This window comes from Anolis sagrei, chromosome 5 (genome assembly GCF_037176765.1).
Source record: "Anolis sagrei isolate rAnoSag1 chromosome 5, rAnoSag1.mat, whole genome shotgun sequence".
In the NCBI taxonomy this organism is placed as follows: Eukaryota; Metazoa; Chordata; class Lepidosauria; order Squamata; family Dactyloidae; genus Anolis; species Anolis sagrei.
Window position 1 is genome coordinate 148,039,879 of NC_090025.1, and position 23,409 is coordinate 148,063,287.

The 23,409-nt window shown below is 38.5% G+C and overlaps 1 protein-coding gene and 1 long non-coding RNA gene across 7 annotated transcripts in view; one reads left to right on the forward strand and one right to left on the reverse strand.

Moving 5' to 3' along the window:
• Positions 1 to 13,535, reverse strand: part of LOC137097193 (uncharacterized) — an 81,103-nt gene extending 67,568 nt beyond the window's left edge. Inside the window, exon 1 of the long non-coding RNA XR_010910042.1 lies at positions 13,422 to 13,535. This is a non-coding gene — a long non-coding RNA (uncharacterized lncRNA). The remainder of the gene's footprint in view (positions 1 to 13,421) is intronic.
• Positions 1 to 23,409, forward strand: part of SYT1 (synaptotagmin 1) — a 399,960-nt gene that overhangs the window by 142,417 nt on the left and 234,134 nt on the right. The gene's annotated exons all lie outside the window — the stretch shown is intronic.

The window sequence follows — 23,409 nt, forward strand, 5'->3', positions numbered from 1 at the left end:
CTCTCCATTTTTATCCTCTTGAGCATATCCCCATATATGGCTATGGCTGTTAAAGTCACCAATTACTACCGCCCTTCGGTGCTTATCAAAGTTCTCAGAGGAGGAGAAACAAAACTCTTCATTTGGGGGCTTGTACATAGAGGTGATGGTGATGTTATTAAGCTCTACTGTTATAACCTCTATATTGTTTTCTTCAGTGTTGTGGGTACTGCTGACTTGAAGGCCTAGTTTTACAAAGACAGTGCTTCCTGGAACTTTTGGTCATTTCTGTTGTTTATCCCTGTGTGTTTCTTGAACACACAGCACATCACATGTCTTACCTTGGCACAGTTCATAGTGCAGTTGTTCTTTGGCAGTTGACATGCCTTCAATGTTGATTGAGATTATTGTAACGGTTGGTCCTGAAAAGGTCCGTTGGTTGTTTTGCTTGCTTGTTTGCATGCTGCAAGTCACTTCTGGTCGCTTCTGGAGTGAAAGAATCAGCTGCCTACGAAGACGTTGCCCATTCAAAATGCGGATTGAGCATAGCAAGTCTTAAATGGTCTGAAGAACTTTATCCAGTTGTTAAGATAATGGTTCTCAACCTATGGATCCCCAGGTGTTTTGGCCTACAATTTCCAGAAATCCCAGCCAGGTTACCAGCTGTTAGGATTTCTGGGAGTTGAAGGCCAAAACATCTAGAGACCCACAGGTTGAGAACTATTGTGTTATGATATTTTTCAGTAGCCTGGATCATCTTCAGAAGGTTACTAGTATCAACTTCCCTATTAAAGCAAGGGAAGGTAAGGAAAAGGAGAACCATGCCCACCAATGCTCAAAAAATTACCCAGCATAAATACAACTGTCTCATTGCCTTTAAGGGCTGCTCAGGTACAGTCCATATTTGCCACCACCTACCCTTCACATTCAAAGCATAATCTAGTAGTTTTGAAAGCCTCACTTTCTTGTTTTCATAAATCATAGCAGGAAATTGGGCAGTATGGAGAACGCTGGTAGTCTGAATGCCTTATGTTTGGGGGCAAGGAGAAGACAATGATAATTTGAGGGACAATGTTTTCCATTTGAAGTTTAAGTTTTAAAATTACTTTGAGGACTGAGGAATCATTAAAAGGTAGAGGAAAAATATCTCAGGATTCACATGTTGGTTTGCACGGCGTTTCATGGTCAAATTTTAAAGCAGCAAACAGTTGGATTGGAGTTAAACTCATACTTAATTTCAGTATTTAAAAAAAACCTTCATTCAAGCATTTACATGCCATGTACAGAGATTACAAATCCTGCTTTGCTGCAGAAATGAGGAGCAGCTGGGTCAAATCCATCATCTTGCGTGCCGCTCTCTTACAGAGACGCTATCTGATAACACAGGGGGAAACATCACATGTGTGGTGTAGGAGTGTGCTTCCACTCCAATTGGAGGAGTGATGGGTGGTATGCTTCCAACTAGAGTTGAAGCATTGTATGATGCTTCCAGAGGTAAGTATGATGAGAACGATGGAAACTCACTGATACTCTGTTATAAGATGCTTGCCTGAATAAATTTTAGACATCAAAATTACATCTTTGTATTCATTCAGACATTTTAAATTCTGCTAGAAACCTGTAACATTATTGTTATTTGCAGATCTATGATTAATCTTAACCAGGCCCGTAGTCAGGATTTTAATTAGAGGGGGGCTGAGTTTGATTTGGGGGGGGGGGTGGCGGAGGATCTACCCTAGCAAACCCTTTGGATCGTTATCCTAATACCCCCATGCATATGGGATATATTGAGCATGATCAGATAATGGTATGAATAAACATAACAGTTTAAATAATGTACCAGCAAGGCCTTCTCGCGGCCCTGAGAATTTTAGACTATTAAAACAACCAGAAAGTAAGTGCTGTTTTAATTAAACTGCTTGATACAAACTGGGTATTTGTTTGGTTCATCTCTACCTGAATAAGGCAGAGCCCTGGCAACGTGACAAAAAACCTGGATCCATTTATAAGACTTACATAGCTCATCTGAAAGTCATGGGTCAGTGCTTTCAATCTTAAGTTTTTTGTGTGGCTGCTCCTAGCATTTCTAAATATTCCTTTGTATGTTCAAATCATATGAAATAGATCCAACTTACAAGTTCCAAACAAAGTTCTACACACCTCTAATAACCATATTTAAGTATCTGAAGGGGTGTCATATTGAAAGCCTGTTTTCTGCTGCTGTAGAGACTAAGGGCCCTTCCACACACCCTATATCCCATAACATCAAGGCAGAAAATCCCACATTATCTGGGTGTGGATTCAGATAATCCAGTTCAAAGCAGATATTGTGGGATTTTCCGCCTTGATATTCTGGGATATAGGGCTGTGTGGAAGAGTCCTAGAACATGGAACAATGGCTTCAATTGCAGTAAAACAGATTCCACCTAAACTTTAGGAGGAACTTCCTGATGGTAAGAGCTATTCAGCAGTGGAATATGCTTTCTCAGAGTGTGATGATTCAGCTTCTCTCGAGGTTTTTAGGCAGAGACTGGATGGCTGTTTGTCAGAAGTGTTTTGACTTGGTGTTCCTGTGTGGAAGGGGGTTGAACTGGATGGCCCTGGTTGTCATTTCCAACTCTGTTATTCTATAATTTTATGATTTTAGTCATGGTTTTTGCTATGGTTGATGACTCTAATAAATTAATTATAAACTGGGTTCAAATGTACAGTTGAAGGTTGGGTTATAAATGCACAAAACAAACAGCTAATGATTGAAAATAAAATTCATTGACTTATCCAGATGTAACAACTACACTACTTTACAATACTCATCTGGTACTAAATTTGATGTCTTTCCAGAATCAGATGAAGAGGGGATTTTTTGTTGGTCCAGAACTTTTAAGGGGCTGAACAAATAAATAAAACCATGTGTTAGATGGATAATGTATTTTATAGTTGTATTTTACATTGAAACCCAATAAGCCATGAAGAATGGTGTAACCACTATCTACTTTTGAAGGAAATGTTTTCAGATACCTGAAATTAGAAAAATAGTCTGCACACTCCAGGATGATAGAAGGAATTGATTAAAATAGGTTGACTGCATTTGTGTATGACTGTATTTACCAAAGCAATAAAAATGCCAAGCATGACAGCTTGCTTTGGAAGTGCAGTTGCTGATTTATTGACACACAACTTCAAATTTCCTTTTTACCTAAATTAAAATGAAGGACTTTATTTTTCATACCTCCTTATCAGATGGCTGGCTCCTTCTTTGCCAGATGTTGAACTCTAATTTTTTAGAGTTCTGCATTTCTTTCCAGCACATATATTTGCTCTCAAAGCTACTGAAATGACAGCCCAGTTCAGTGAAGTCCCAGATAAAAATAAATGCTATCAAGCTCCTTCAGAGAATCAAAGTACACATGGGCCATCTTGTGCTTCTTGAACTTTCTCAGCAAGTTCATAGTGCAAAGGAGACATCTTGAAAAATTGATGTTTAATGTTTGCTTTGTATGGTTTTCTTTCTATGAACACCATTATTTTCTCTCTTGAAATTGTTATTTTCCCAACTAGCTCGTATTCTAACATGACCAGATGTGGATCATAAGATTCTGATTAAGAATTAATACAACCACCAGAGATTCAGGGGTGGATTTTAAAAAGAAAATAACCTGGCCCCTTACCTTACCTTGTAGTCATTAAAAGGAATAATGTTTAGATCCCCGTGGACAGCATCCATATTTCTGAGAGGGAAGATTTTGCATGTATACATTAAATTTGGCTTCAGGACTCTGCATGGATGTTGAAATGAACTAGTGTGCACCTGTGCTCCTTGGTAATTAGGCTACTTGGGCAAGGGTTTTTCCCCTTTAGTATTCATTTATTGCTTACAACAACTCCAAAGTGAGACTAAAAGCAAAGGCCTCTGTTATATCTATTGATATGCAACTATAGAGAAGATCCAGCAATTTGGGATATCCCACAAGGTGCCACCAATTATAGCAAACTGCCACCAATTATAACAAACAATGGAGGGACTGAAGGCAGAGTTTGCCTCAGACACAGCCATGCACACAAGATGGAGGAGAAAAGAAAAACAAGGCTTGGCTCAAGGCGAGGCCATGAGTGAACCAGTGCACACACACACACACACACACACACACACCATCACTCCAGAAAGCCAATCCGTGAGAAGCCACCACTGTATATTATATTTTTCCTTTGCTTCTTCCAATTCTTTATTAAAGACTACTGCCACCAGTTTGTTATTTTTATAGGCCACCTCCTTTAACTGAAATGTTTAAAAGCCACACAGAGACTTCAGTTGGAATCAAATTGGAAAAGGTTGTTTCTTTTGAACAGTCAATAAGCATAATGGTTGCAGAATAACTTGTCAGGCTTTTCTTGTTACAGAGAATGATACTTCTATTTTCTGTTTCCTTAAAACTAAGTTCTGCACATAGAATGTCAAACAGGAATCTTCTTAAACCTTTTGAAATCTTTCTTTCTACCTACACAGCACTCTAAACACTATGGAGGCCTATTAACTATTATTCCTCAAAGAGGTTTCTTTCATACAACAAACAGTTCTCAATTCTCTTCTTTCCTTCCCTTCCTTCCCCCTTCAAAACTCTTCATCCTTCTTCTTCACTTCCAAAACCCCAACTCCTTCTTCCATCCCAATCACCTAACTGATCTTAAAATGGCTGCTGTCATCTTCCCTATGGCTCTGCCCATCTCCAGCTACTGAGCTTTTTCATCAGCCAGTGAGGCTGCATTTCTGGCCTGGAGACTAGCTGATTGCTCCACACCTCAGCTCTGCTTAGCTTTAGCAAGTTGGACCTGGCTTCTGCATTTTACACCAACTTTTTATACACCAACCCTTTTTATAGGCCAATCCGTTACAGCAACCAAAGGTCTTAAATAGGGATTAACTGAGGGTCCTATCCTCAGCACATATATTTTGGAAACAAAGACACTATAAACTCACTGAGATTCACTTCTGAGTAGACATGTACAAATTCATACTTAGAATTTATTTGATTTTTTTTATTTTAATATTTTAATATCCAAAATGGCTTACAGGGTTAAAATTAAATAGAACCAAAATCTTAATAATGAATATGTTAAAATACCATTAACTAATTTTTAAAACATACAATAATTTTTGAACCCTCGGTTGTGGAACTCCCTCCCTAGTGACATCTGAGCAGACCCCTCCCTATTAGCCTTCAGGAAAAGAGTCAAAACCTGGCTCTGTGAGCAGGCCCTTGGAAACTAGGGCAATGCAGTATTCTGAATCAAAATTTTGTGCATGAACTTTGGATGGCGTGTTTTCTAAGTTTTTAAATCTTAAATCTGTCTTAACTCTGTTTAATATGTTGCAGTTTTTTTAAAAAAATAGGCAATTGTTGAGGCACGATGTTTGTGCCATTGTAAGCCTCCTTGAGTCCCCCTGTTGGGGTAGAGAAGGGCAGGGTACAAGTATGGCAAATAAATAAATAAATGAGTTAGTATTAAAGAGAAAAAATAAAGCAACCAGTGTTTCAGTTAGAAAACTTTATGAAACCAATGAGAGCAGTCTGAAGAAAGATGGAAAATGTTAGAAAATATTCCAAATATGCATGACAAACATGTTTTTTGAATATTGAGCAACCTGATGAGAAGACTCCTGGACTGAGAAGATTCTTTGCAGTTTGAGACTTAATTCTGCACAAATTTTGCTTATTGTTGTTCTGCACAGAAACCAGCAGTCCTTGCATGTAAAATAATATTTCAACACAGAAACATCAATTCCTGTGCTTAATGTGCTATACAAATTAAACATCCATTATCAGGAATGCCAAAATCTGAAATACTCCCAAATGTTAAAATGTTCAATGGGTTGCTGAGATAGTGATACTTTCTTGTGATTCAATGTAGACAAATTTTGTTTCATACACAAAATTGCTTTAAAAAATTGTGTATGCAATTGACTTCAGGCAATGTGTATAAGGTGCATGTGAAATATAAATAAATTTTGTGTATAGACTTCAGTCCCATCTCCAAGATATTTCATTATGTAAATTCAAGTATTCCAAAATCCTCACAAATCCAAAATGCACTTCTGATCCTAGGCATTTCAAATAGGTGACACTCAAGTTTTAATTGCATAATTATTGTGCTTACTGCTTAGAGGATGCACAGTTCTTAATAAATGAAAAGTATGTCTGTATGCTGTTATTGCACACTGTGAGTTGCATTCAGTATAACCTACTTTTGCACTTTGAATTCAGTTGATGTGTGTTGAAGACAAACAGTCAAAGTGGGAGGAGAGGAGTGAAAGTTGGGTATTTTTAAAGCATCTGAAGAGTGGGTCAATCAAAGATTAATCAGAACTGTTCCTTCTGAATCTGTACAGTTGAAAAGTGTGTGTGTGTGTGAAGAGAAAGAAAGAGATTGATCAAGATCAGAACTGTATAACTTCACACAATAGACAACTTTGTGTGGACACGTCCAATACCAATTTGGAGTATTTCACATCTGAACTGGCACTGAATATAAATAAATAAATAAACTTTATTTGTACCCTCCATTCTAGATGCAACTAAGGCATGGACCACTGTGGCCAAATCAGGCTTTTTGAGGTACGGTCGCAGCTGGTGCACAATTTTCCTCAATTTAGTCTCCCCTTATAACTTAAGAAGTCGCTATAAGTCAACAGTTGATTTGAAGGCACATACATGTGCAGGGCCACACTTTGCCCAAGAAAGAATGAAGGAAATCAACCACCTCTGAGGATGCTTGCCATAGATGCAGGCGAAACGTCAGAAGAAATGCCTCTAGAACATGGCCCTATAGCCCAAAAAAATGCAGAAGAACGTAGTGATTCCAGCCATGAAAGCCTTCGACAATACATTGAAATCAAAGAAGCTCAGTTTATATATACTGTACAATGAAATTGGGATCACAGGAGAATTGAAAATACATTACTGGGAGTGAAAAATGAAACTGTGCTTGTAAATATATATATTTTTGTCTGCTTTGAGTCTCCTTCAGGAGACTCAAAGCATGGTATAAATAAACATAATAATGATAATAATAAGTTTAATGACACAGTTGTGAAAGTGATTCTCACTGCCAAGGTATATTGTACACTAGCATATTGTTAATGCAGGAATCAGGTCCATATCCTAAGGTTTTCTTCCCTGTTTTTCCTGGTTATGGGTAGTGCAGATTGCTTTACTTTTATAGCTTTTGTTAATGTGTTCACAAATTGCAGTGAAAGAATCTCAGAAAATTATGCCATACATCAGCAGTGAGAGTAGAAATGGTTTTCCTCCTTTTAGTCTACTTTTGCGTTCCACTTTGGTGTAAATCATTTTAAAGTTCTCTTAAAGTGGCTAAAATTGGTTTTAAATAATATATATGCTGTAAAATAAAGTATCAGTATTTTTTTAAAAAGAAAAGCTCTCCCTGGATGGGAAGAAATATGAGAGTAAATGATGTTCAGCTAAACATTCCCACATTAACTCAGAAGGCTTTAAATATTTTGGTGCATTATCTGAACCAGAACAATCAAAATATTTGCCATATGTATATTAATATTTCTTGTAGACCTTGTAAGTATTTTGTTAATATGGGACATGGCTGCATTGAATCTGGCAGCAAAATTGCTAATTAGCATTTAAGAAATACTCATGTTAGATGCCCTCTGGTAATGTTTAATTAATTATAAGAATTTTTGAAACTTGGAAAAGTACAATTAAAGATGCATTTTTTCTTAAACCATTGAAATTTCCATTGAAATTTCTTTTTGGAGTGACAATTTAAAATACATTACTCTTCAAGCTTGATTCCTGATAAATACTCAGCAAGGTCTATTATATCAAATTCATTCACGCAAAGAAAACTGAAAGAAAGGATGAAATTCCAAGGCTGCAATTCTATATCTACATGCATGGGAATAGGCCACCTTACTTGAGACTTCACACACAATAAAATCAGTGTTTCTACACATTTAAGAAATGGCTACTGATGGAGCCCATCACAAGACACAAGTTTGTACCATGGGTTACAACTATGTTTCTAAAGTGTGTTTTTTTCCTGATGATTCCTAAGTTGATTGGCAAATCAATTTTAAATTCCCCACTGTTGTGGTGCCTGTGATTATTTCATTGCCTGAGATTTCAGAGAACAGTGAACAAGCTTCTGCAGACCCACAGGAGCCTGAGAATGGGGCTAAGGATTCTGGGGATTGTTAGGCCAACAGGGGATGTTCAGTTAGAGACAGATTCAGAGGTTGACGGCATGAGCTAACTTTCCCAAGAGCACCAAAGTCAGAATTTGATTGGAATGTGTTGATTGGAGGTGTAGGCCCGTATGACTCCCCTGTGTTAGCTAGAAAGAAAGAAAATTGTCAGCAGAGACAGGTGGCCGAAGGGAGGCACTGCTCTCAGAGACTGTTGTCTAAAAGAGGCCTTCTTCAGAGTTCTCAAGGAAGAAGACATAGTTTCTTAAGTATAAATGAGGGTGGATTTGAAATTATCCTTTAGAGGAGTCAACATCTAGGTAAAGGGGGCAAGCCAACATTCTTTTCAAGATTCCTTTCAATATTCATGGATACAAGTCTTGATTTTTCCTATGTAGTTTTTCATGGACTCATGTTTTAAATATCAAGTGTTTTTCATGGTTTCTTGTATTGCTCCTATAATCAAGTGGTTTCATGGACTCATGTAAGTTTTTGGGGGCTTTGTTATGCTTGCCAAGACACTCTAAGAAAAGTGGGTTATAGCTTGTGGATGATCATTTCTGAAACTGAAAAACTGGATAGAAACACTTCAAAATAAAGAGATACCACATTCCAAAATAAGACTTTTCTCTGATGAAATCCTGCTTAAAGCTCTTAGGGCACAAACCTCTACGACCATCTTCATACTAACAACAGATGAAGGCAGTTTGAGGCTGGCAGGGTTAGCAGCTACATTGGTAGCTCCAGTTGCTTTCCTTTTTGTTGCCCTATTTTTCTCCCTGGCCAATCACCTCTTTCAAAGTCTTCAGTCTCTCCTATCTTTTTAGCAATCTCTCATTATGCTTCTCCATTGTCTTTGTTTTTGCTGTCCTTCTCTTCTACAAAAACCCTGTACTTTTAGTATCTGTCATCGTAGTTCTAACACTTATGTATTTCCGCCATTTTGGTATCCTAACTATCTAGAAACAGCTGTGAATCTCCAGTGGCACAGAACCTTTTACCTTTGGATTGTGTATACTCTGCTATAAAATGGTTTAGCCAGTCTAACCTCATGGATGCTACCTGCAAACTAGTTTTAATAGTTATGTTTTCCTGTAAGCTCCTTAGCTTCTCTCCCCTCAACCATAATAGCTTTCTTTGAACGATGCAGCTAGATGGCTAGTCAAGATTAAAAGAAGCAGTGTTGTCCTTGGTGTAATATAACAGGGCTATTAAAACAACTCAGCCATAGGATTACATTGCTTGATCTGCTAAGGTACTACACATTACAGAGTTTCATGGGTGAATGACTGGCCTACATTAATGCTTTGTTGTTGAAAACAGTTAAGACATTTAAACTGAAATTCCATACACAGATCAGGTTCAACTGGACTCATTCTCAGTAGATACAGGTGTGTTTGATTCATGTCTGGATTTTTTTAATACATCTTCTCTGCAGAAAAGATTAGCTGCAATTCAAAAGCTTAAACCCTTAAGTTGTAATATTACAATTTTCGGTATCTTTTCTGTTTTACAATATAACCAAATAGATCTTTCATGTCTTTTAATGTATTATGACTAGGTGAATGTGCAGATTTCATGCACAGCAAGAGTGGGGAGAAAGTGGCTAATTTGATTACAACACTCATAATTGGTTATTGGATATGATGGGAACAAGAATCCAACCGGAGGATCACAAGTTCATGACCCAATAAAAAGAGATCACAGTACAATCTTAATCCTGATTAGTTTGCTTAGATGTGTGTCTCATAGTAAGTGTGTATAGGATTACTTAGATCGTGTCTCATAGAAAGTGTGCATCAAGGCTAAGCCCTTGTCTACACCAGCTGCTTAATCTAGAGTCAGTCTGGAGTATTATGCCTGGCTGAACCACTAGACACCAACTTAATTCTGCAGAGCGTATAGCCTGACACGTGTGGCCACCATCACAGTTAATCCAGGGCCAGTCTGGAGTACAACAGTCCACATATGCTAGGGCATGTCCTCTGAAGCATTATGTGGGTGTCCAGATGGTCTAGCCAGGCAGAGAGCACATTGGCCCCACCAGCCCAAACCCTTTTTTCATCTGTGCCATTGATGCTCCTCACTATCCACTGAGCTTTTTGCAAGTGCCTGGCCATTGCAGTCAGGTCTGTTGAAATCATAACAGGGTGCAATGTGGGGTAGGGTACAAGGAAAGGGTGGTAGAGGCAATGTGTGAACAATGGGATAGGCAGAACCTGGCCTGTTCCTTCTATCTGGACAGCTATAAAGTTCAAGGAAACTCCAGATTTCCCACCAGGGGGTAAAAACTCTGGATACTTACTAGAAGTCACCATCCATTGTGAAAACTGCCAATGCCAGATTTCAGGTTAGTATAGGGGTTTTGTCATATAAACATGGCTTAAGTCAGCTTAATTATTTTTGAAAAACCTCATTTTTCTTCCTAGTGATAATAGGGAAAGATGTACTGGCATACTATTATAATTTTCATGAAGAGTATTGGCTCAAAAAATGAAATATTAAAAATATGTTCTACTCTGTTCTCAGTTTAGTTCAATTTGTTTAATTAATATATGGCAGTGTGGTAAGTTGCATTATATTTTTGAAAAATGAACAAAAATATTTCAATTTGAAAAAAATATATTTATTATTTCATACCATGAAATGACATAGCAAAGTTGCAATATTTTTTCAAAATAATATGTGTGTATAATGTATACTGGTATGTTAAATAGTGTTGATATTAATTTAAATTACTATAATCAGATAGAAGTAATCTCAAATATTCTTGTTAACAGATTCTTCTCAATGATTTTGGCTAAGCACTCATCAGACGGGCAGGAGGAAGCGAGGCAAACCAGGGGAAAGAATTGGGAAGAGTGGGAAAACCCTCTCTCTTACCATGTTCTCTCCCAGTAAGGTCCATCTTTGAAGATGGCCAGCCATCTCACAACCTTTCCCCATCTTGTTCCTACTTTCCCTCAATTCCCCTTTTTCTGTTTTCACATGCTGGCAAGATGGATTCCCACAAGCAGCCACCGGAAATGGCTGTGTGTCATGTAATGGCCTCTGTGGGACTCGGTTTTGCCAGTGTGTGAAAACAGAGAGAAAATGTGTGTGTGTGTGGGGGGGGGGGGGGATCCATGTAATGAGGTCCTTTGTTAGGACCTTCATATTGACTGCTTTAAAACCAAAAAAGGCTTTACAGTCATTACATATACTCAGGCCCACAAGCAAGTATAAACATGTTCACCTGGAAGTTATCTTAACTGAGCAGATGACATGAAACATTATACATTATATTATGCATATAAAGCAATACATCAAATGAAGTAAAATAGTTGATGTTGCAAGACTACTTTTGATCCTATCCTCCCCCAATTTCTTCTGTCTGGTCTTAAAAGGGGGAGTAAACTGTTATTCCAGGAAGCTTCTAAAAGTAGTGATTCAAAATTTAACTAAGTAATAGGCAACCTCCATTAATTTTTCTAAAAAAATTCCCAAAACCAGATGCTGGTTTCAAGCCTATCCTTACTTTCATTTTGCCAAAAATGGGTTCTTGATTTCCCATTCCTGTCATGAAGCATTCCAGACTTTTGGCCTGGAATTTGGTAATACTTTGTCTCTATAAAATTGCAGCCTAAGCATGTTGCTAGGACATAGATGTCCTAGCAACATGCTTTGCTCCACCAATACTGGAGCTCTTAAATGTGGGTCCACTAGCCTAGGGCTGGAGCTAAGGTCAGAGTACCAATACTGATTCAGGCTGAAGAATCTTGAGTTTAGAGTGGGAAATTGGTTCTCCAGTATTTTGGGCTCTTAAATCTTTAGCAGCTTAAGGGATAAGGGTCCCTGAAATTATGATCTGAGGTACAGTGGTACTTCTCATTTGATGTCATTGATTTTTTCAGCCTGCCACTTCACTTCATGTCAATGTCACTGCTGATGTCTAGAGACACAACACTTCAACAAACAAGACTGAGTTGCTGTAGGTTTTTCTGGGCTATATGGCCATGTTCTGGAGGCAATTTTTCTCCTGACGTTTCGCCTGCATCTATGGCAAGCATCCTCAGAGGTAGTGAGACCTCACTACCTCTGAGGATGCTTGCCATAGATGCAGGCGAAACGTCAAGAGAAAAATTGCCTCCAGAACATGGCCATATAGCCCAGAAAAACCTACAACAACCCAGTGATTCTGGCCATGAAAGCCTTTGACAATACATTAAACAAGACTGAGCCTACCATTAGACGAAGTGAGATAGCGGCCTCAGGCACTCGGTGTTAGCAGCCTCATGGCTATTTTTCCTGTTCATAGTCCTTGCACTTACACACATAACTAACAATTCGTCATTCTTAATTATGTGCATAATAAACTTTCTTACTGCTAGTGAAAAGCAAGATATTAAAGAAAAATCCAGTTCTCAAGTCAGTTTGCTTCCATGTGTCATACAGGGAAGGGTACTATCTTTACCTTTGGCAGCAAAATGCTTTAGACTGTTTTCATCTTGTAGGCATTTTGCCTTCAAGTGGTTACAAAAACGGAGCCTGCAGATGATGCCCCACTCTTTTCCTCCGTGTTATTACAATGATGAGAAGGGAAATTGGTTTTTTAATGCACAATAAGCTAGATCTTTTGAATTAATAAGGAATAACACAACTCAGTCTAGTTGAATAGGCTAGATTTTAAATATGAACTTCCAGAGCTTTTTAATTTTATTTTTCATAATTGGATATTACTTTTTAGCTCATTTTTTGTAAGAATAAAGGTTTAACTATAATCATTGGATGTTTTGCTACAATTTGCTTTACTGATGTTGACACCCAGTTTTGTTTAAATTTGGACAGCAGTGTAGTTTTGAATTGTCTTTGACAGTCATAGCAGGTTTTAAACTGTCTTGTTTGATTTCTCAGTATAAAGAGAGTTTAATTTATATCCTAGATTTCTGCTAACTTGGAACCTAAATGAACTCACAATATGACCTGAAGCAGCTTACAGTATGTTTAAATGTTAGTCTGTTCAATTTTTTATGTTAAAATTATTTTAAATTGGTAAAATTGATTTTATGTGCCTCCGTGAGATCCCATGATATATAACAGAAGAGAAATATTATCTAAATAACGGATAGGTAAAAATGCTGGTTGAAGAATGTCACATGGCAAGCTGCTCTGTACTTCATCTCCATGTACTGATAACATGCATTAGATTGCTCCACCATGAATTCAATCTCACTCATCTCTGACTCACATTTATGAATCCACGACATGCATGCTCCATGCTTGATTCCAGATTCACAGGATGGTTTGTGACAATGCAGTGTATTTATTGCCTACGCAGTACCTGTATATTGGTTTCATCTGAAGTGCTGTAAGAGAAAATGATTTTGTGGGTAAATAAAAGTGTCACAGTGAAGTAATTAACAGTTTTCTCTACTGAAAAGGGAGTCCTGTGATGCCCACTGATTCCTGTGATTGTTTATTGATCAAGGAGTTATGATACTGAACCAAGTGTTGTCATGGTTCAGTTATCAGAGTAGTATGTTGTCAAATGATGTGCTCTTTTGACATGGGATCAAACTGAGAGTGAGGCAGAAATTGTAGAGGTCGGCAAATCCATCAACCTGAGCCAAAGGGAGTTAGAAGTCTCCCAGAATGTCCTTGACAATGTTATCTGTGTGCTGTTTGAAGAATAATATAACAAAATTTCACTATCTCAACTAAAGGAAGAAAGAAATGAAATATACTGTTAGCATCTTTTTGCTGCTGTTGCTGTGATAGTGGTGAAAATAATGTTATAATATTTTAATTTGTGCTCTCAGTCTGTAGTGTTATTCAGCACTAAAATAAAATCAGAGAGCTTCTTTTTTTTTCTTTCATCTCCTTTCCTGCCACTAGTTCTAACCATGATTGCCAATCATGTTTCCTTGAGCACAACTCATTCCCTGCACCCCACCCATGCATACGTACTAACGATTCCTCACTTCTGGTTTAGGCTGTCCACCAGGATAACTAAGACTGTTTCTGCCCCATAAGCAAGCTGGGATCAAGATTAGAATGGGTCCAGGTAATTCATTTTATCCAAGAGAGCCTGAAGTTGTGTTGCCACTACTCAGTCAGGGACCTTACTTAGAAAGAAAGCAATTACAGATTGAGCAATTGTTATCTAGAGAAGTAAAGTCCAATGATTTTTTTCCTTAAAGGAATCAGAATCGCTTCTTTGGGAGCAGTTGGACATAGCACTCTTTTAAAGAAACAAATGTGGGGTGAGAAAGGCGGGGTAGAAACGTCATAAATAAATTTACAACATCCATCACCCAATTGGCCAGTCCTCTTCTGGCTTCACCTGTAATTAGCATCATTACTCAGGTCTTGTAAACTCATGGCTATGGCTTTATTGATTGAGTGAATACATTTGTAATGCAGTCTTCCTCTATTTTGCTGCATGAACTATATTGAACATGCTTTGAAGGATAATGAAAAGGCTGATTTTTTTTAAAAAAAATAACTTCCTTAAATAGCACAGGCATAAAAAATATAATTAAGTATGTATTGAGCTACAGATTGCCTCACCCACTAATGTGGAGAGAACATCATGAAATACGATATTCCCAATAGTGTAAGAAAACAATTGTGATTCTGCTTGTAGCTGACAATAGAAGAAATGTGATTGGGTAATACACACTTGTTTAGAAACTGACCTGATATTTTAAAAAGTGCTCAAATAAAGGTAAACTGAGAACATTCTTTATAGGCTTCTTTATTTTTCTCTTCCCCCCCACTCCCCATTTTTAAACTTGTTGAGAAAATATTGTGCTGATATTATTTTGCTTCCATTCTGGCCACTGCTGATACTGTGGTTAATGTTGTCATAGAGTTCAAAATGAAAGCTATTTAGACACCCTCAGGTACTTTTAAAATGTCGTTTCTGTCATGTTACAGCAAATTCTTCAGTTCAAAGAGCAATGACCTGAACGGTGGCATTTCTACTGTAATCTCTGCTTCCTGACTGCAACTCCAAGAATAAAAATTTAAGCTATAAGATTTAATGAAATCCCCTGGGATTAAGTTCTTGCTGTGTTGGGGAAATTGCATTATCCACCTTCTCTCTGTACTAGTAAGCATAAGCAGAAGGTTTGGCTCCTCTGTAAGAGAGTGTCCAAGAGAGACAGCTCTGAGTCCATCAATAATTTACATTTTTGTTACTTGCAAACCTAGTCTTTGGGATTCTGTTGCCATAGCAATCCATCTGGGCCTGAACGGATAGTATTTTCAGTGGTGGTTGTGTAGGATTCACAGTGTGTGTGCTTTAAATCCTGTCTGCCAAACTAATCCACAGATCTGTGCTACAATTTACTGTAGACTGACAGAACCACAATTATCAATAAGACACCTTACATTTTTTTTGAATATAGAATTAAAGATGTTAGCATACAGAGCAGCAAAGCTATTTTATTTCATTTTTAAGTTAATGGTTTTAAGATGATAGCACATGCAGGAAATATACTAGTGAAATTCAACTGTTTTGTTGAAAAGGAAAGCAAAAATGTGATGAGTACTTATAAATCTTGATTAAGGACCTCATCACATGGGATAAATTGCCCTTCATACAATGGTTCTAATGTACTTGTGCCGTGGAGCCCGCCGGCTTCCATCCCATGACATCAAACTACTTCCGGTGGAGTTCCGTGGCACAAGTCAAGTAGCACTGTTGTATGCCATTGCCATGGAAACGTGGGAGGCTTCCCATGTTGCACAGCCAACAACGATGCATGGAGAATAATAATAATAATAATAATAATAATAATAATAATAATAACTTTATTTCTTTCCCACTTCTCCTCATGGCTTGAGGTGGGTTACACCATTACTAAAACATAAACACATAATCATTTTAAAACACTGTGTAAAATACACATATTAAAATGTATCTCCATAAAATACATATCAAAATACACAAAACAAAAACAAGGCATACAATAGAGTTTAAAATTCACAAAACTGTCTGGGTAGGTCTGCTGGAAGACATAAGTCTTCACTTGTATCTTAAATTCCAACAGCTGATCCAGCTACCTGAGATCTACAGGCAGGTCATCCCACAGTCATGGAGCAGCTGATGAAAAGTTCCTCTGGGTGGTGGTTGTCAGTAAGGTTTTGGTTAGTTGGAGTAACTGCCCTCCCGAGGACCTAAGTGTGCAGGGCAGATTGTACCGGATAAGACAATCCTGTTGGTAATCTGGATCCAAACAATGTAGGTCTTTAAAGGTCAAAACCAACATTGCCCAGAAACTAATTGGCAGCCTGTGGAGTGACTTTAGGATTGGTGTAATATTCTCACTCCTAGATGTTCCCATAACCAATCTGGCTGACATATTTTGAACCAACTAGAGTTTCAAAACTTGGTACAAGGGTAGCCTAATGTAGAGTGTATTGAAGAAGTCCAACCTTGAGGACTTTCATTGCTGCATGTATTGCCCCCTTATAGGAGTGAAGGTGTCCTCTGTACCATATCTTGTCACATAAAGGTTGAGCTTTCCACCTTCTGCTCTCTAGTCATTATCCTTCCTGTTTCATTCCCCTGAAGGTCTCTGTATACCAAATAGTCTGATTTGTAATGGGTCAGAGAGGACATTTGGGAATGATTGTGTCAATAGCCCTGGTTAGATTTTGACTCCGCTTATTGACCACAGATTCAACAGGATCATCAGTGATACCAGCATTAGAACTCTCTAAGGCCTCCTGAAATCCTAAAGGATCCATTAGTCTTTAAGAGCGGACCATTTGAATAAATCCTCCACCCCTGCAAGGGTAAGTTGTGTTGAGGCCTGTAAAGCCTCTGAGGATTTCTGGTTGAGCCTGGTGTTTCGGGGGGAAAGCATTTTTTGAGATTATGGAAATGTTTTGGGTAGATCTGTTGTTGAGGAAACAGACACTGATCCTCATGAGAATCGACCAGGGATTGACTCTGAAAGGGAGGTTACAGATAACCCAGTATTTACAGAACAGAAGAGATGCAAAATAGAGACAAATCCAGTGTTCCCAGAGACTGAAAGATAAACAAAGGGAACTCAGGTGTGACAAAGAGTAATGTCATGGACCAGATGGAGTATTCTTAAGGAATTGGGAGTCAATGTTTGGTGAGGAGATCAATTCTGGATTTCATGTGTCAAGTTGCCTGTCTTGGGAGCTCTGAGTTAGGAGTCCTGTTCTTGGGTCTGTAGCTTGTTTTTCCTGTTTAAATTCTGTGCCTCCTGTTAGGAATACAAATCTTTTTTTCAAGTTTCAAGCCTTTGGGATTATTATCAAGTTCAATTGTTAAGCATTTGGATTATGAAATCGTGTTCATGCTTCCAAGGTTTTGGATATAATTCCAGTTTAAGTGCAACAAACCTTGGATTACAGTCTCTTGCTTTTGCCTAAAGTGATTTTTGAAATTCTTGTTCAGAGTTGGCCATTGTTTTTAGTTAAGCTTCTGGAAATCTAGTTCATGGGTGTGTTTTGAAACTGTTTTTATTATGAAAAGAGTATCACATATAAAAACAAATCAGGTAGCACTGTTGTATGCCACTGCCATGGCAACATGGGAGGCTTCCCATGTTGCATAGCCAACAACGATGCATAGAGAATAATAATAATAATAATAATAATAATAATAATAATAATAGTTTATTTCTTGCCCACCTCTCCTCATGGCTCGAGGTGGGTTACAGCATTACTAAAACATAACTAAAACACAATTTTTCTTCATCTGTGTGGTGTTTGGGTGAAAAGAGGATCAAGTAGGCAGCTGGGCTGCAACAGGTTGTAGCTGTGATACTAACCCTGAGAAGGAAATTATCTTTCATGACAACTTGGAGGTATTGATGACCTCCACCCACAGATCAGTATGTTCCATGCTGAAAATTGCATCAAGGGTATGGCCCACCAAATGCATATGTCCAGAAACAAATTGGGATAGGCCCATGTTTGTCATGGATACAATGAACTCCCAAGCTGCACCTGACAAACTGGCCTCCTGTGGTATGTTGAAGTCACCCAGAAGCAAAAGTTTGGGTGACTCCAACAATACCTCCAAGGCCAGTTCCATGAGCTCAGCCAAGGATCTGTTCGGCAGCAGATGGATGGTACACTGACAGAATCCCCAGCTTATCCCTGGTTTTCAGATTCAGGTACACATAGTACCTGAGTTTGATTCAGTTCCCTAATAGGCACTCTAGTCAGGTTAAAATGGTCTCTATAGACCACAGCTACCCCACCCACCTACCCAGTCCCCACCCACCCAATTTCCCTCACCTGCTCACTAACACAGTATTTATTATTATTATTACTATTATTTATTTATTTATTTATTTGATTCATTTATCCCCCATCTTTCTCACCCCGCAGGGTATTCAAGGCAGTTTACACCTTTGGCAAAAATTCTATGCCGGTAAAAACCCAACACTAAAACAATAAAACATATCCCTGCAATTAAAACAATTAACAGTTAATCAATAAAAATACATAAACAATATACAGTTTAAAACATATAAAGTGCATAGTTCCATTGATCCAAAATCCTTGCTCATAATCCTTATTCAGACTATGTCAAAACCTGTAGTGACTTCTTCTTCAAATGCTTGTGTGCACAGCCAGGTCTTTAGCTTTTTTCTAAAAACCGGAAGGGATGGGGCCTGTCAGATGTCACTGGGGAGTGAGTTACAAAACTGAGGAGCCACCACTAAGAAGGCCGTCTCTCATCCCCACCAATTGCACTTGCAAGGAGGGTGGCACTGAGAGCAGAGCCTCCATAGACAATCTTAAAGTTCTAGTAGGTTCATAAGAGGAAATGTGTTTGGAGAGGTAAGTTGGACCAGAATCGTTTATTTATTTATTTACGACATTTCTACCCCATCTTTCTCACTCCAGGGGGGATTCAAGGTGGCTTTACATACAGGCAAAAATTCAATGTCCTAAAACACAATGTACACTTAAATAAATATTAAATAGAATGTAAATGTACATTAAAACAATTAAAACGTTTAAAAACAATACATTAAGAGTTAAGCACATAATCCACGACCAATTCCAATGGTCATTGTACATTGTTCCAAGTCTGTCTATTGCTCCAAGTTCTTTAAAGGCTTGGTCACAAAACCATATTTTCACTGTCTTGCGGAAGGTCAGAAGGGAGGGGTGCTGATCTAACATTGTTGGGGAGGGAGTTCCACAGTCGAAGGGCATCATGAGAAGGTTTCATCTTGTGTCTCTGCCAATCGCACCTGCGAGGGAGCTGGGACTGAGAGCAGGGCCTCCCCAGATGATCTTAAACTCTGCAGTGGTTCATAGAGTGAGATACATTCAGACAGATAAACTTATAAGATAAGTTTAAGGCTTTATAGGCCAAGACCAGCACTTTAAATTGGACTCAGTAGCAAATTAGCAGTACCCAGATGGGAAGGCTTGGGACCAGGTTGGAGCACTATCATCTCCCAGCCAGGTTTCAGTAAAGCATAGGAAACCCATAGGCAATGTGATGAGGTTGTATTAGTTTCAGTATGCTTGGTATGAGATAAATCCCACTTTGTTAAGTGTCAAGAGTTGCCCAAGTATGCCAAGAGGAAAGGACTCTCCCCTTTTCTCTGTTGCCATCTCTATAGCAGGGAGACTGCAGAGGATATATATGTATTTGCATGGGTTCACACGTTACTGTTCTTTCCAAAAGAAAAGGTCCTACTTGGGTGACAAGGACAGCAGGATAACGTCTATTTCTTTCCCCTGGGTTACCTGCCTACAAGCTATATCCCTGATACATTTTCATTGCTTTAGCTGCACATGGCATTGTATTTTATAGAAATGAACTTTCAAGAAAGTACACTTTTGGAAAAATTGCCATCTTACATTGATATATATGACAGTCTACATTCATTTTCCCTTCGTTTGTTAAAACATATTCTCCAAGTCTCTCAATTTGGCATGGACAAAACCAGTTAATCCCGTTATCCCACTTTTTCAATTGTTTCTTAAATGTCCCAATTACTCTCTCCTCCTCTCACTTTCTCCCTTGATCCTCAGTTTGCTCCAGTTGCTGCAAACTGAATTCAAAATGCAAAACTGGTTTTCACTCCAATTAGATGAAGGAAAGGTGAGATGGTATTATAATGTTGTCCTTTCCAGTATGCTCAGGCCAAACAGAACTGCTGCAGCATTTCCTAATTTGCATTTTCTACCTAATTAGTAATTTTTGCCATCTTGAACATGTTCTGATGTAGCCTGGTCACATGTATTCTGGTTTTCATATGTGACAGGTTGGAGGGTATATAATCTTACTTGTTGTTCATTCATTCAGTCGTCTCCGACTCTTCGTGACCTCATGGACCAGTCCACGCCAGAGCTCCCTGTCGGCCGTCACCACCCCCAGCTCCTTCAAGGTCAGTCCAGTCACTTCAAGGATGCCATCCATCCATCTTGCCCTTGCTCGCCCCCTCTTCCTTTTGCCTTCCACTTTCCCCAGCATAATTGTCTTCTCTAGGCTTTCCTGTCTCCTCATGATGTGGCCAAAGTACTTCAACTTTGTCTCTAGTATCCTTCCCTCCAATGAGCAGTCGGGCTTTATTTCCTGGAGGATGGACTGGTTGGATCTTCTCGCAGTCCAAGGCACTCTCAGAACTTTCCTCCAACACCACAGCTCAAAAGCATCGATCTTCCTTCGCTCAGCCTTCCCTAAGGTCCAGCTCTCACATCCGTAGGTTACTACAGGGAATACCATGGTTTTGACTAGGCGGATCTTTGTTGCCAGTCTGATGTCTCTACTCTTTACTATTTTATCGAGACTGGACATTGCTCTCCTCCCAAGAAGTAAGCGTCTTCTGATTTCCTGGCCACAGTCTGCATCTGCAGTAATCTTTGCACCTAAAAATACAAAGTCTGTCATGGCCTCCACATTTTCTCCCTCTATTTCCCAGTTGTCAATCATTCTTGTTGCCATAATCTTGGTTTTTTTGATGTTTAGCTGCAACCCAGCTTTTGCGCTTTCTTCTTTCACTTTGATTAGAAGGCTCCTCAGCTCCTCCTCGCTTTCGGCCATCAGAGTGGTGTCATCTGCATATCTGAGGTTGTTAATGTTTCTTCCAGCAATTTTCACCCCAGCTTTGCATTCATCAAGCCCCGCACATCGCATGATGTGTTCTGCATACAAGTTAAAAAGGTTGGGTGAGAGGATGCAGCCTTGCCATACGCCTTTCCCAATCTTGAACCAGTCTGTTGTTCTGTGGTCAGTTCTGACTGTTGCTACTTGGTCCTTGTACAGATTCCTCAGGAGAGAGACAAGGTGGCTTGGTATGCCCATCCCACCAAGAACTTGCCACAATTTATTATGATCCACACAGTCAAAGGCTTTAGAATAGTCAATGAAGCAAAAATAGATGTTTTTCTGAAACTCCCTGCCTTTCTCCATTATCCAGCTTACTACATAAATACAATTAAAAAGCAACTTTGCACCTCCAATATGAATCTCAGTATTTACAGACCTCAGCATAAAATAGATTTAACAATCTAGGGAGTGCCTTGAACCGCGAGAAGATCCAACCAGTCCATACTTCAGGAAATAAAGCCCAACTGCTCATTGGAGGGAGGGATATTAGAGGCAAAGATGAAGTACTTTGGTCACATCATGAGAAGACAGGAAAGCTTAGAGAAGACAATGATACTGGGGAAAATGTAAGGAAAAAGAAAGAGGGGCTGACCAAGGGCAAGATGGATGGATGGTATCCTTGAAGTGACTGACTTGACTCTGAAGGAGCTGGGGGTGGTGATGGCCAACAGGAAGCTCTGGCGTGGGCTGGTCCATGAAGTCACGAAGAGTCAGAAGCAACTGAATGAATAAACAACAACATCTAGGAAAACATTGAGTGTTTAGCTACCAAAAGTCTATATTTTCATTTCTGGGTGTTCACGTATGTTTATAATGATGAATGAGTATTCATCACTATAATGAGTAAAGTATTCAGCTTTAGAAGATACATGGCAGATAGTTACAAAATGATCCTGTCTATAGTCCTATTGAACATGGTCACTACAAATGGCAAGAATTTCATTCAGTTTAGGGCTGTTGGTTTTGTATACATTTCAAACATTTGGTTAAAAGACATTGGGACTTAAAATATTTGATGTTGAGAGTATAAAGTGAACAGAATTGACTATTTATTGGCAAACATTTCTAGATAATAGCTCTCAAATGTCACATGAAGGTTTATAGCTATTACTGGTGGGGAAGGGTCTGTAATCTTAGGGTGTCATTAGAGGCAGACAGAGAAACTTTTGTAAGGTAATATACCCTTTCAAAAGACTGACTTTGTAGCAAGCTTGAAAAAGAGCTTTGAATGTCTTCCTTTTGAGAAAACTATATTTATTTGGTTTTTTATATATATTATATCCTTCATTTTTCTTATAGCAGCAGTTTACTACCAAATATCTAAGTTGCAAAAGCTCAGAGTATACCAGATGTATAGCATAGTGGGAGGCTGGGACTTTAAACAAAATCCTCAGTGTATTCTGTCCCTTGCTTACATCTGTACGAATGTCTGCTGTCTGTGATATATTAAGACAGGAATAAAAATAATTATAATTTTATTTCTTACCCATCTCTCCTTGTGGCTCGAGGCAGGTTATGGGATAACTCAAATACATAAATGTTGTAATAATACCACAAACACACATATTACAATGTATTTCTATAAAATATGCATATTAAAACATATACTATAAAATACACATTTAAATACACAAAACAGAAATTAAACAAAGGACATGAGTTTAGAAAGGTAGAATTATGTTCACAACTCCTTCAACACTCCAAGGAAATCTTTTTGAGCATCATTTGTTAAAATGTTCAGAATGTACTAGCCAATATTATTTTACTCTATTGGCAATTTTTAATGGTCTTAATTTTGGAAGGTTTGAAAACACACATGTTCCAATCTAATTGACAGGTGCCTCAATAGTAGTTTTGGTGATAGTTATCATAATGAGACTTCACCCCTACAGTGCAGCCAACAGGAGGCATAGCAATGGTTGACTGAATGAATGCCACAGCATAGTAAATAAAATACTTGTTTTTCATACAAAGAAACAGAAAGATAAAGAGTGTTGTATCTGGAAAAGAGTAACACAATTTCTGTGTTGAAGTATTCCCCCTTCTTGTGTTTGCATATATAAGATTTTGAGAATGACTGGTTGGAAGCAGTCATTTGTAATTAATC